Raw genomic sequence first — 13,864 nt, forward strand, 5'->3', positions numbered from 1 at the left:
TCTTATTCATCAATCTTAAGTATAATGTAGTGTTTGGTGTATTTGAGGAGAAGAAGAAGAAGAAGAAGAAGAAGAACGCAAGTGTTATGCTGTAATTTTAGATAATGGTTAGTTTTTTATTAACGTGGGAAAACAATACCTGTAGGCTTTTTTTCACAGCAGACATGTTTGTTATAGTAGAAAACGCACACGTTTTATAGCATAAACAAATCCATTCTATTGAAGTGTCACAGTAAGCATGTACCTAAATGGAATTAGGCCACCATGAGTTTTATTATATACACCTGTACTTTATCTAACCTGTAGATCTTATGTCAAAATGTCTTCTACGTGATGCACTGTTTGAATTACTCTTTAAAGCCTGTTTGGAAAAGTCTATGGGGATTTTGTGCAGTGAAAAGACTGACTTGCTTATATTGCATGTCTTGCAAAAGACCTACAGTTAATGTAATCTTGGATCCACCCTTTTTCTTCATTTACACCTAGTGCATGCTGGGAATGGTCCAGCTCAGTGAATCTTCCTCAATATCAGAAATTCTTCTTACAAACCCTACCTCTAAGCCCACTTTTTTTAGATGTTACCATCACCATGACGCGGCTCTGGAAGTCAGTAACACAACATGTTTGTCACAAATAACACAATTAGTGTAAATTATCCTGTAGTGTTTTCAAGTACAGTATTGAAGAAATCAACTCTGTCCCTTTAATAGAAATACTACTCCCATCTCCCATCCTCCATGCCCCCCATATGCTCACCCTCCCACTCAGCAGCTCTCCACCTCATACTCCGGCACCGATTCTCTCTCTCCATTTACTGCTCCTCCCAGCAGCATCTACACTCGCAGCTGAAAGGAACTGAAACAACAGCGACTCATAATCCATGCCATTTAGGACGTATGCAGAAAACACCCACTTCCTCTGCTACTCCTCTGCACTGGAAAAAGGTAGAAAAGCTTTGATTGTTTTGTCTAAATTTAGAGTTTGTGCTGTGCGTTAGTGTGCACATTGTCCGGTGTTTCCTCTGGATTCATTCATCTGTGATTCACTGCCACAGCAAAATCACTTCAATCACTGCCAGCAGGGTGCATCTGAAATTGTAGATTTGGGAAAAATGTAAAGCACAGGAGGCCCTTTTACACAGTTTAGAATCATATTTTTAATTCCAACAAAGCACCAGAAGAAGATCTGAAATCTGCAGTCGAAGCCTAATTTGAAATTGAATGAGAGGTGGGTGTGGAGCCAGAACTAACAGTTACTTCACCACTGCAGAATTAACAGACGAAACACTGGTGGCTGTGGTGCTCTGGTCGTGAGCTTCTCATCAAACCGATCTTTAGTTCAGGCATCAAGGGTTGTGTTTGGTTTTTCAAGTCTTATCTCTTGTTCTGGACCTGTGCTGCACCGAAATGTCATCTCAAAATAACTGAGGGCCGGTGGTTATAAATTAATGCTCATCTGGTATCAAAGCGTTGCAGCTGTAATGGGAGCCATTTGAAATTTGTCATTAGCACATAAGGGTTGTTCCTCACTTCCTTCAACCCCCCCCCGCCAAATACCCGATTTGCGTGATTCACTTCATTGGAAACTCAGAGCATGTTAGTTCATGCTTCGTGTTACTAGTTGCACCCCTGATTTACGGAAGTGTCTGGGATTCCCCTGGACTTAAAACGCTCTCACTTCTTCTCTTTGCACATTTCCTCTGCAGCTTCTCCCTTAAACAAAAGCTACACGCTTCAGACCCTATCATTCTGTTGTTTGCTGACTCCTTTTTCGGTTCATTTTACACATGAAACAGGTGCTTTCATTTGTAGCAGCTTTTAATACAGATTTATGACAGCAGACACTTATGATGTTGCACTTTAAGGACATGCAATTTCTGTCTCAAAATAGCCTTTTGGGATTTTTTTCACTTTTTTAGTATTTTCAAATGCATGTATGGTAAACGGGCTCTGTGGGACTTCTTAGTCATGCTGGAAGCTGGCGTTGCATTATGTTTGCAGACTCCATTTTCTAAACTCACATTAGCTACTATTGCTCTCTGTAAGCGGAGCTGATAGATGCACTGAGGCGAGGCACTCGAGAGGGTGCAGGAAATCACATCTGTTGGACTGTCACGCGAAAGATCCGACCTGAGTCCTTCACAAACAAATCCACAGTCCAGCAGCATTCAATAGCTTCTCATTCTTCAGGCCAAACTACAATCCACCTACATATGACCAATACAAAAATTGATAAATACATGGATTACTACAATTTGTTTAAACATTAATTCTCGCTTCTAAGAGCAGCCAGATCATTTTAATGTTAAACAGACAATTTATTGTAATCACTTATCCTCTTTTCCAATTATTTGTTCGGATTTTGTGTGAACGACCAGTCCACTTTGGTGAACTAAAAAGTTCCATTTTACTCTATTCTTTAATTGAGACAAATAGGACTTTGAAGTATTCCCAACTTGTCAAATGATGACGCTGTGGGATGGCTGCCGACCCGACCTGCAATCCCAAAGTGTCCGTTTTTCAACCAAGAGAATTGGGGGAGGTCTCATTCTTTCCCGCCACGTTAACTTGCACTCCACTCATTCAATGTGATTAATGCATGTAAATTGCTACAAATTGTTATAGCCCCTTCAAAGTGTAGCTAAATGTGTATCACCTCTTCCAAAAATTGACACCATGTCAGTTCGCCATTGCATATGTGTGTTTCTGTCGCCCTGCCGTATTCATTTGGATGGCAACAATATTTTGCCATCAGTAAAACCTGACTCCACATTTGGTGGAGTTATTTGGTTGTCAAGGTTGTGACTCCCAACACACCACGAGAGGCATTATCACAGAAATGATGAGGGCACTTCACCAAGCGGCTGCTGTGGCTGTCTCTTGTGGGCCAACAACAGCACTGAGATAAGACTAGAACCTGACACTGGGACAGAGCAAACCGCTGCTGGACTTACACGTGAAGCGAAGTGATCACTTCTGAGAACGAATGCATAAATGTAGCTGTGACCAACACAGGATCTTTAGTGGTATGATAATATCTGATGTACCAGATCTCCCTTTCTTTGGTTTTGATTGGGTACGATGCAATGCAGGTATAGCCATCGATTCTGAAATAAGTGCCGTAGGACAAGGGGTTTTCTTTTTGAACATCTGCACTGTGTTCACATATAGACACAGCAGCATAATCGATATTTACAAATGGCATTAAAATGATTCAGTATGGGGAAAAGGAACATAATTTGTCCTTTAAAGAGATAGTTCGTCAGCAGTGTTTGCCATGAGATGGATAATTTAAATTGAGCCAGTCAAGCCCAAGCTGTTCCAGTCAGCAAGTAAAACCCTGAAACTGTCAACATCTATTTTCCTCATCAGAGAGAGAGGGGGAGAGAAGTGGTGGTGAGCCCAGCGAGGCACGCATATTTTAAGTCACTTTGCACTCTTCAAGAGGGCCCTTTTTTCAATAATCCATTATGCATAGCAGCTCTGGCTCTCCCTGGTATTTCTCCTACCTTCTTGACGTCAGTTGCCATTTGTGAGGGTTACCCTGGCAACGGCCAGCCTCCCCGGGAGATGTCTGGTGGATAAGACGGCCCTGATAAAGCCTTTTAAGGTTCTACTGTTGCTGCACCTTTTAATTGCCTTTGATACAGTGGAAGTATAACATGGAGGTCGTCGGGCCGCGTCGCCACATGTGGGCAGAAAAAAAATGTGAACATGCAGATAAAAATAGGCACTGAGGAGCTGCTTCAGATTGACGTCCCATTATCTCCACTTGATTGAATCACCCACGTATTGGGCTCGTTTTTGAGCCGTCCTGTGAAACTGACTTGGACAAGATGGATCTATTTTTGGCCACGTTGTGCTCTAACTCTTCCATTATGCAAAAGACACATGTGTACGACTCATTTTAACAATGTGCCATTGTTGCAGTGATGAGATAATATGTAAAGGCTAGAAGCAGCACGCAGCTCATTGCGATGCCTCTGAACAATGTGATTATGAGATAACATGAAAAGCTCAAATATCATCCAAGTTATTCTTGAAAGTCATAAAACCCTAAATCCCCCCTGCTATGCAAACTTGTCCCTAAGAAACCAACCTCACATTCAAATTATTTATATCACCTGCCTGACTGTTACTGTACTTTGAGCTCCGTGACTTATGCAAAACGCACACTGAATTTGCATTGATGCAAAAATGTCACATTCGTAGGCAGCAATACAGTTGAGTTACTGTATACGACACCCGTTCCAGGCTCCAGGAGGCTATTTATAGCCACACCAACATGTATGTCTTTCTTTTTTTTTTTTTCAGACACCAGGCTATTGATGTGCTATTTTTACAGTGTCAATTCACTCCCTCCCTCTCCTTTTGGTTGCCAAGCAATGGGCCAAAGGACCTGATTGGCCAAGGATGTGGACACCTTGACTCTGATTCTCAGCTGGTTAATGAATTCTGTCTATATGCTCATCATAGAGGCAGGGAGCTGAAGAGTTCATATTACAGCGATGAACTGACTGTTTATGACAAGTTGCATGATTTATATCTAAATTGAGCAACCATTTGTCATCATGCAAGGTATGACCAAAAACCTGCATCGTTCACCAACATGCTATGCATTTAACAATAAAGATGTCAAGGTGTCGTGATTTTTGTGAGGATGGAAAGACTATTTTTCTCCACTTACATGCTAGTGTAGAGGGATTGCTGAACTACTGTGTTTCTCATTCTCAACTGTCCAGAAACATATGAGTATTGCTTTTTGTAAATTTCAGGATTTATTGATGTTTTACATTTGATAATATCTTATTTCCCGGCTGTATAAATGACAAACCAACAACAGCATATGTTTCTGCGATTATATTAATCCTAATCCCCATAATGTGTTTAGGGGGAAATTGGTCTGACACACCTAAACGACTGCTGTGTGCGTGAATTCAATTAGACTTAATCTGACCCCATGCCACTCCGAAAGGAAACCAAGGGCTGGGCAACTTTCATCTTCCCTCCATTGATTGTGGCTCTTGCAGAGATATGGAAAAGCCTATCCCACTGCTCCCTTTCATTGGCCCCATTAAATATTCATCCTGTCCTAATGGAGAGAGATCCTTTTCAATGAGCCCACTGCCGGCCAACTGTGGTGTGCCGGGGTGAGACTTGGCACAGCTGTCTCCTGGCACAATCCAAACCTTCCAGCTTTAAATTTTGATTTGGTGTGCTTTTTGGGGGGTGAGAAACTCATTTTATCTCCACTGTTCTGTATTCTAAGCTTTAATAGTCTAGCAACAGAAAAAACAAACACATTTTTCTTGTAAATTTCATTGTCTTCATGTCACTTAGTGGAATAAAATTATTGATTGTAAGCAGATCATGCCTGCAACCAGTAAGTCATTTTTCTAATCTGATGACTATTTTATTGATTTATGGAACAATCATTTAGCCCGAAAATGATCGGTTATACTACATTTTAAAATGTTATATAGACGATATTACGATTACTAAGACAAAGAAAAGTGAATTTTTGCTTACAAGATAATGACATTATGGATAATACAATTAGCATCAGAATATTTGCTAATTAAATATCAAAATGATCAATTCAGTGATTTATTGACTAATATTATGCAGATATGTATTTTCCCTAAGCATTTTAGGGCGGACACTGACAATTACTGTATTTTCTTTATTGATTAATGTGTTGATTAATGGTTTGGCTAATAGCATTTCTTTATAGAATAGTGAAAATGCCCATCCCAATTGCACAGCCCCAAAGGTGGCATCCTTTCCCACAGCCCAAACATAATCAATTCACAATAAAATAAGGCAGAAAACCAACAACAACAGGAAAATCTTCAAATCTGAGAAGCTGAAACCAGAAAATGTCTGGCATTTCAGATAGATAAATGAATCAAACTTCTAAAGGTTTTCAAAAACATTGTTGCTTCAGTCATCATTTCAGCGCTGAAGCATACCGTATGACTAAATTTAGAAGGAGGACGTTACTGTTCCTTTACCTAACTCTCATAATAGGCTCATCAATTGACAGATACCTTTGAGCAGCTGCAATATTTCCAGATTTTTATAGATCGTGCAAATATACTGTATTTTGACGGAAGCATTTTGCACTTACACTCTTTCTACATGTGCAAAAAATAAACAGATAGTAAGATAACTTTACAATAATGCTCACAGGACTAAAGCTAAAGTCACACTTACAAATAGATTACTACAAAACAACATAATACACTTTTCTCACCTCAAGCATCAACACTAATACTGTAGATGCCCGACTCTCCTGGTTTATTTAGTGTGTTTGTATGTGAGCAAATCGAGGAGTGGAGTTTTTGAAATTTTGGCTTTGCAAACCTGAGGTGAAGTCCATTTGAATCACTACTACTACAACCTCTACTACTACTGCAGGCTCTGTAGATCTAATATTTGTTTCCTGTATCCCATTCGGTTCCTTTTTGTTGAGGGGGCTGACAGACGATACCATTTCGCTCGTTGGTTACACTACCCTTTTCAGACAATTTACCAAGCTTAACGAAAATGTTATTACCGATTGTTTAGGAGTGTTGGCTTCGATATAAATAGATTTTGTAAGGTTCTGATATTTTATAACGTGTTTCATTGCTTCCATTACACAAAATACCAATATATGCTGTACCGCGCACCCCTCAGCGTAGGCTGTTGCCATGTTCCCACTTTCATGGGTGTGGTGATTAGCTTGCTTGGTGAAAATTTTTAGTCTAATCCGCTCGCCCCTGCGCTGGCTTCTACCCCTTTAAACTGATTGAATTGTCTTAAAATTAACACGTCTGCCTTCACGATTTCTGTCACAGCTGTGACCATGGTTGTCGTGTGAAAACGGATCTGTGTGACTCGGATTGGAAGCACGGACAGAGCCAAAAAAAAAAGCCTGTTTCAGGTAAGGACGTGTTAGTCTCCTCTTGGTATTTTGGTGGCTTTTCGGCTATTTCCTGCTTTGCTCACGGCGGTTGTATTTTGTTTTACATTGTGGGTAAGAAGCAAGGTTGCCCGTGTGACTGAACTGTTGCCTGTGCTGTGAGCAGCTCTGTAACTCTTAACACGACTGTTCCCAGGCTAATAAAGCCTCAGTGCTATTTCCCCCCCCCCCTCTAAAGCCAAGCTGTTGGAAATATACTGATATCCAAACGCGGCCTTTTTTACAGGCTGTCAAATGATTCCCAGGCGGAACTCGAGGGGCAAAACCATTCAACAGAAGGCGCATATTCCTATGTTCCCATTTCATACATCAGTTTTCTCATGTGTGGTTGCACGACTCCCTGCGTAGCCTTTTTCCCCCCCTCCTCTATTAAATATACATGGCAGTCCGCCTTCATCCGAGCGGCAACTGGTAGCGTGACAACTCAGGCAGTTTGTTGCTTGTGTCAGAAAGGAATCTGATCTCAGATCAGCTGATAAAGAAGGTTAATACACGTTAGATTCTCCAGCTGGTTTCATGTATCGGCTCTCATGACTTATACACAGTCAGAGTAAAAGTCAGGACAGTGGGAGACTGTTGATGTACAATATACACAGTACAGATTTTACAGTTCATCAGGGTTGATCGTGTGTATTATCAATCTGCAGCGTTCTCCGGCCTGATTAGCCTGTTGCTCTCATAACTGCACATTTAATCATATTTATAGGCGTATGGTGATAAATAAGAAACACAGCGTTATATAAAGCAGACAAACATACTTGTCATTTAGAATAGTTATATCACTTAACTCTAATACAACCTTGTTAAAATTAGTTAAAGCTGAATCAAATTGATGAGTTGAGTAATTCATTGGTTAATTGTCAAAGTCAAGTATTGAGGGAAATTGCCAAAAACTCTGATTTCAGTCTCTCAATTATATATTTACTTTTCTCAGTCTTATGGAGACTCCAACCTATACATTGATTGCTTATAATGTCCTATAGAGAGCTGAGGTCACCCTTCCAGTGTCCCTCATGGGACCTTACTCCAGAAAAATATCCTTTCGATCCCGCTTTCAGTTGTACCATGAATTACACATATGTTGTTTTGTTGATTTAAAAGATAACTTTTCAAGTCAATAAAGTCGCAGTTTGTCAAAAAATACTAATGAAATATAAGACTGAAAATTTGTTTTAAGAAAGACTACGCAGCCAACAGCGACACCGTCTTGTTGAATGGTCACCAAAACCAATTTTTAGGGGCCAATACTGATCCCTCAATTCTTGTGACAAAAATATGTAAAGGAGGCATTACAGTATTTTACAGTTTAACAATTAATGTTATGGTCTAAAATGACATTGGTGAACTGAAACAGTCTTAACTCAAAATTTAATATAATAAATGATTTAATTTTAAATCACCCATAGCATCGTTTCTTCTGCACAGTCTCATTCTTTAAAAACCAAAAGGTTTCTGTATCAGCAATACGATATATCTTTGATAAGCCAATATGTTAATGCTAGCCAACTGGTTGCGCTCATACTATCAAACAGAAATTATGTTTGGAGTATAATATTTGTTGAATACCAAATTAAGTTTACTGTTTCAGTGCTACGTTTTCATTTAGGACAATAAAGTTTATTGTTAAACTGTAAAATATCCAGCCTCCATGATTCTTGTGTCTTTTTTACAAGTGTTTGAGAACCACATTTAAGGGATCATTGCAAAACAATGTGTGTTTATGTTTATGTTTACTCCCTGTATAACTCCCTTATATATCAGTTTCAGCACCTGGCTCTAATAATCCAGTATAAATCTGGCTCCATTCTTATGTGATTTTTTTTCTTTTCTTTTTTTTAAGATTGTTGCTGGGACAGAACAAGCAGTTTTAATAATGTCATCTTATGTTCTGTAGAATTGTGACAGGCATGATCAATTATTTTCTGTTGCTCACCATCAACAGATGAATTCATAATGAAAACAGTTACTGATTTTCGACCGCCCAGCCCGAGTGTACTGTATCTTGGGCCCTAACTTTCACTACACCTCAGACAAGCTAGCCATGGTAACAGCAACAAGACACTTATGCAAGTATTTATAAATGGACCCATTAACAGGAAATCTTGAACCTTCATGTAAAAGGATTATGGTTCACTTCATGGTTTATGGATACGTCTATGAAAACAGTCTTGTTCAAACAGGACACATCCAGTTGGGTTCTTATAGTTTTGATCAGGAATCATGTGTGACTGCATTATGTGTAATTCTGTAACTGCCTGGTGTAGGTGGAGTTGAAACCTACAATCAAAGTAGGTCATACACTCATCACACATTCATTCACTGTGTTCCCGTCAGCTCTGTGTAACAACAAGCAAAATCTAACTTGCTCAAATTTTACTGGGAACCAACCAAACAGTTCCATGGTGGTCCTGAGTGACTAATAGTGTGTTCTGTGATTTATTTTCCCTTTCAGAATTTTGGATAAAATTAGGTATACACACATAGGCCTGAAATGCACACACAACCTATAGACATGCATTAGTGAAGAGATGTCAGAGCGACAGGGCTGCCACTCCATGCAGTTAGGGATAGGGTGCAAAGATCACAGCAAAACAACCCTGCAGCATTCTCCTCAAGAACTGAAGTATAATGTTTTAAAATGTTAAGAGCTACAAAAAAAAGAGTGGCTCTATAGCCTACAGCTCGTCCGCTGAAATCCAAGTCTCTGGAAGCCCTGAGATCCAAAATGGATTTGAAAATATGTTGTTCACATCCTTTTTTTTTTTTTTTTTTTTTTAAGCCTGAATCTTCACTGCCTAGCCTAGCTAAAAGTGTAAGCACACATCCCGTCAGAGGTAGGTGCACAAGCTCAAACATGCATTGAGCGTGTAAATGACGTCTTTTCTAATGTTGCTGAGAATGAGAAATGAGAATGTTGCTTTTGCTATGAAGCTCCAGAAATGTTTCGGGGACTACAAAACTTCACACGATATCCATTGACAGACGGGGACTTAATTATTTATCCTTAAACAATAATCCTAATGAGATAACATGTGTATATATAATATATAGATAATAAAGTTTTTTCCACTTACTTAAACCTCAGCAGCTATTTCCTCCATTGTCTGGATGTTTGGAATAGTCAGTGGTTGACACCTGATGGAGTTGTCCTGCTGCTCTTTTTTGGTGGGGACCATTTAGTACACTCAAGGCTCCTGAAATGGGCTCTTAGAAATTTTCAGGGCAACATCAGCCAGAGGTATATGGTTGTTTTTTTTATGGAAGACAAAACTGAAACTTAATCATCTAATGAGCATATTCGGCATTGTCCAGCAGTTTATATTGCAATTTTCATAGGCAATAAAGACTTGTGTGAAAGCTGATATTAGTTCAAGAAAGGAGCTCAGTATTCATTAAACTAAAGCCTTTTAAAATGTACATATATTGAAAGCTAAACACATCACAACATTTGACAAAAGTTTTGGCTTAGACTAGTGAACTATCCAAAATATCCAAAAATGTGGTATAAAGGAGCATAATATCAATATATGCACAGAAAGTACATAAAGACAATGAAATATCTCTTCAATATAAATGTTTCTGTAAACACTGGTGCTCACAGATGTTCAGATCTGGCTCGTCATAATGTTAATTCCTTTACTTCCTGACCATCTCATGTTATTGGACCCCTGTGGCTCTGGGTACAGCTGCACTGCCTGCACCTCCCGTTGATCTGTTTACCAGTATTTGTTCACGATCGAAGCAGGTGTGACTGACTTCCTACTTTATGTGACCCACGAGGAGCAGAAGGTCTCATTGGCATATTTAAATTGAATACAAAATATGGGAATGAGCGTTATGACGCCATCATGTCTCAATCTGTTGTAAACCTTCTCCAGGTTTCACTTTGACCCGCTTCTGGGGTTGACACATACTTTTCCAGAAGTTACTGTCCTGTGGTTGTTTATGAACTATCAGTGAGTTAGCAGGGCTTTGCACTGATGGGACAATGTCTCCTGTAACAAATATATTGTGGTCAAGCTTCATTATTGTAAACCAGAGACCATAGTGACTGACAGTGATCTCTCTAAGGAGGAGTTAAAGAGATCTCTCTGTGCCTCTCTCCTTCTCCTTGTCTGTGAGTGAGAGAAAAATGAAAGTGAAAGTTTGCATGCCAGCTTCTTGTAGGCAGAATCATTAACCTGGATTAATGAATCCGTTATGAGCAGCAGCCAATAACATTTACCAGAACCATGAACCAGATGTAAAAACAGTCATATGAAAAATCCCTTCACTTGTTTTTCCAGATAAAAGTAGATTATTAATTTTACTTTCAAGGAAGTTTAAGATAGCCAGCAAATGTTCAAATGTAATCAACTGGAAGCCATGATTTTTTTGGGGGGTGACATTTTGCGAAAAAAAAAATACTTTTATAAAACATTGATTTTCAAAATAAGTGACAAATAATTTACTGTCATCTGATGGAGTAATCGGCTAGTAATTTCAGCTCTACGTCCACTGCATACCTATGTATGATTATTTCCATTTTGGACATTTTAAAGGATAATTTCTGTTGTGTCATATTTTAATTTCTGTTTATTTGTCTAAAATGTAATTTTTTGAGTGCTTTACTCATTAATGATTATATTTAGGTGCTATAGATAAGTAAAGCCATGTGTAATTGTCATGTAAATGCTCCTCTGGCATTGTTGGCAAACATGAAGTGCAATGGCTTCTCTCCTTATTGACTCCTCAAGTATAAGTGCTGATTCAACTTCTTTACTCAAGTAAAAGTAAAGGCTCTGAAATGTACTTGGTACTAAGGAAAACACCAGGATGTCAAATACTGACATTTTGGGTTGGTATCCCGAGCACCGCAAAATATTGAGACTGTAAAAAAATACGTGCAGAGGAAGATACAGGAAAATACGAGACACTAACACAACAAAGTAGCAAGGTATTTGTACTTTATTACTTGCCACCTGTCTAACTAGTAGTGACTCAGATTTATAGAAAGGTGTGATGTGTGTGCACAGCCTCATGAGTGTGAAATACTCAAGTACATGTGGTAACGATATGTCTTTTTCTGCTTTTGTGCGTCTTTGTCTCAAACCTATCCAGTTTTATGCAGATGGCAGCTTTTTGGACCCACTTGAGACCCAGTGGTCTCCTGTTGGCTGCTGGGAGCTCCAGCATGAACCACGTTGGATGGGTGTTTGGTGTCAGAGGGGCAATAGCAGTAATGGCCTCCTATAGCCAGTCTCAGAGACCCAACTGTGTTGGTGCCAAGCAGCACTATCTACTGTAGCTGGCAGCCGTATACCAAACAATAGGCAGCTCCATCACAACTCTGCCTTTGTCGCCCCTGATATTGTGCCATCCTCTGGGCCTGCGTTGGCCCGGCTGGCTGCATTCCTCCAGTCACACAATTGGAGAAAAGACACACGAGTGCTCCATGAGGTTTACAACTTAAAATTGTTAAGGTAAACTTTGTAGGGATTGAAGTACATTATCTGGGTGACAATTTATTTTGGCTGCGGTTGTTATGTGGTTACTTACTACAGCGGAAATGAGTGCCCTGTTTTTGGTTTCCAAATGACTAATATTTAGTATCCACATGTGCAAATCACTGCCATGACCTGCCTAAAATCAGAGCCAACTGTTGGGAAATCACCTCGACACATCAGGTTTTTCTGCGTCATCTTCCATCATACCTGCATTATTTTCCAACTCACCTCTCTTTTCACGCTTAGTTGCCTTTTGCGTCACAGGCTTCAGGCTGAAAACATCGATTGAAAATATTTATCAAGGTTTAGAATGTCAGATTGGGTTGTTTTGGTAGTCTACGACGATGCTCTGTGTGACGTGGCATATTTCAGAGGCATACAGCAGAATGGATCCATGGCAGTCAGAGCAGTACCACATCACAGGCGAGCTGACGCTGAGAGCCTCTCTTCAGGGGGGTTGCGTCAGCTGAAGGAGAGGATGACGTCACTCCTGGGCAGCTGAAAGCATTGCAACGCTCACTGTCCCTGATGCCTCGTTACTGTTTAAGGCCTCTTTGGCTGAGACAAGGGTCCACGATGAGCAGTCCAAGGCATCCTCTCCTGTGATAGCAGAGCGGATGTACAATGGCTAAAACCTAATGAACCTAGAGTGTAAAAGAATAGCTTTTCTCACACTTGCAGTATATTTAAAGGCAATCTTAGCAGCATGGATATCAAGTTGTCTTAGTCACGTATATGCTATTTGTGTAATGATGCGGTTTTATTTCGTGGCCCTAAAGCACCAACAACCTTTCCTGTGGAGAGGAAGGGCTGGACTCAGTCTAATTGTTGAATTATAGAAAATGGAACTGAAAATTTAATCTCGGAGGGTTTGACTTCTGGACAGCAGACTGTAGCCCGGAAAATGGGGGGAGTGGGTTGTTGTGAGCTGTGGTCCAAACATTTCTGAGGAGTGTCTAAGTGCTTTGTGACCCACATTGATGCTCCCCAAGGTAAAGGAAGTGGCAACACACCCACACACACACACACACACACACACACACACACACACACACACACACACACACACACACACACACACACACACTTAGTCTGACACACTTAAATAAATGCACATAATGTATACACACACTAAATGTATGCACAAATGTTCTTATTTGGACATTGTCTGATAAACCATCTAGATCTGCCCACACTACACACAATTTTCACACACACACATTGGGGGCTCTTTGGGGCGGGCCAAGCAAACGGCGCAATGCAACAACACAAAAGACTGATTGAGTAAGGAAAGGTCAGAGCCTGGCTCAGATGGCCTTTTGAACCAGACTGGGGGTGTTTGAAGAGCCAGGCCACCCTCTAGGCCTCCACCCAGCCCCACCCTTTGCATCCTTTGGTCTGATCTAGGGATG

At 40.1% G+C, this 13,864-nt stretch overlaps 1 protein-coding gene across 3 annotated transcripts in view; it reads left to right on the forward strand.

Annotated features, from left to right (window-relative positions):
- Positions 1-758: 758 nt before the first annotated feature.
- The window catches only part of LOC115591509 (guanine nucleotide-binding protein subunit beta-4), a 28,228-nt gene continuing 15,122 nt past the window's right edge, over positions 759-13,864 (forward strand). Inside the window, exons 1-2 of one of the 3 annotated variants that reach the window (XM_030433574.1) lie at positions 759-944; positions 6,842-6,927. The gene's annotated coding sequence lies outside the window, so the exon portion shown is untranslated. Of the gene's footprint in view, positions 945-6,687; positions 6,928-13,864 lie in introns of those variants that run through there. The other 2 variants (XM_030433573.1, XM_030433575.1) reach the window with 2 other exon arrangements.

Source organism: Sparus aurata, chromosome 11, assembly GCF_900880675.1.
Source record: "Sparus aurata chromosome 11, fSpaAur1.1, whole genome shotgun sequence".
NCBI classification, from domain to species: Eukaryota; Metazoa; Chordata; class Actinopteri; order Spariformes; family Sparidae; genus Sparus; species Sparus aurata.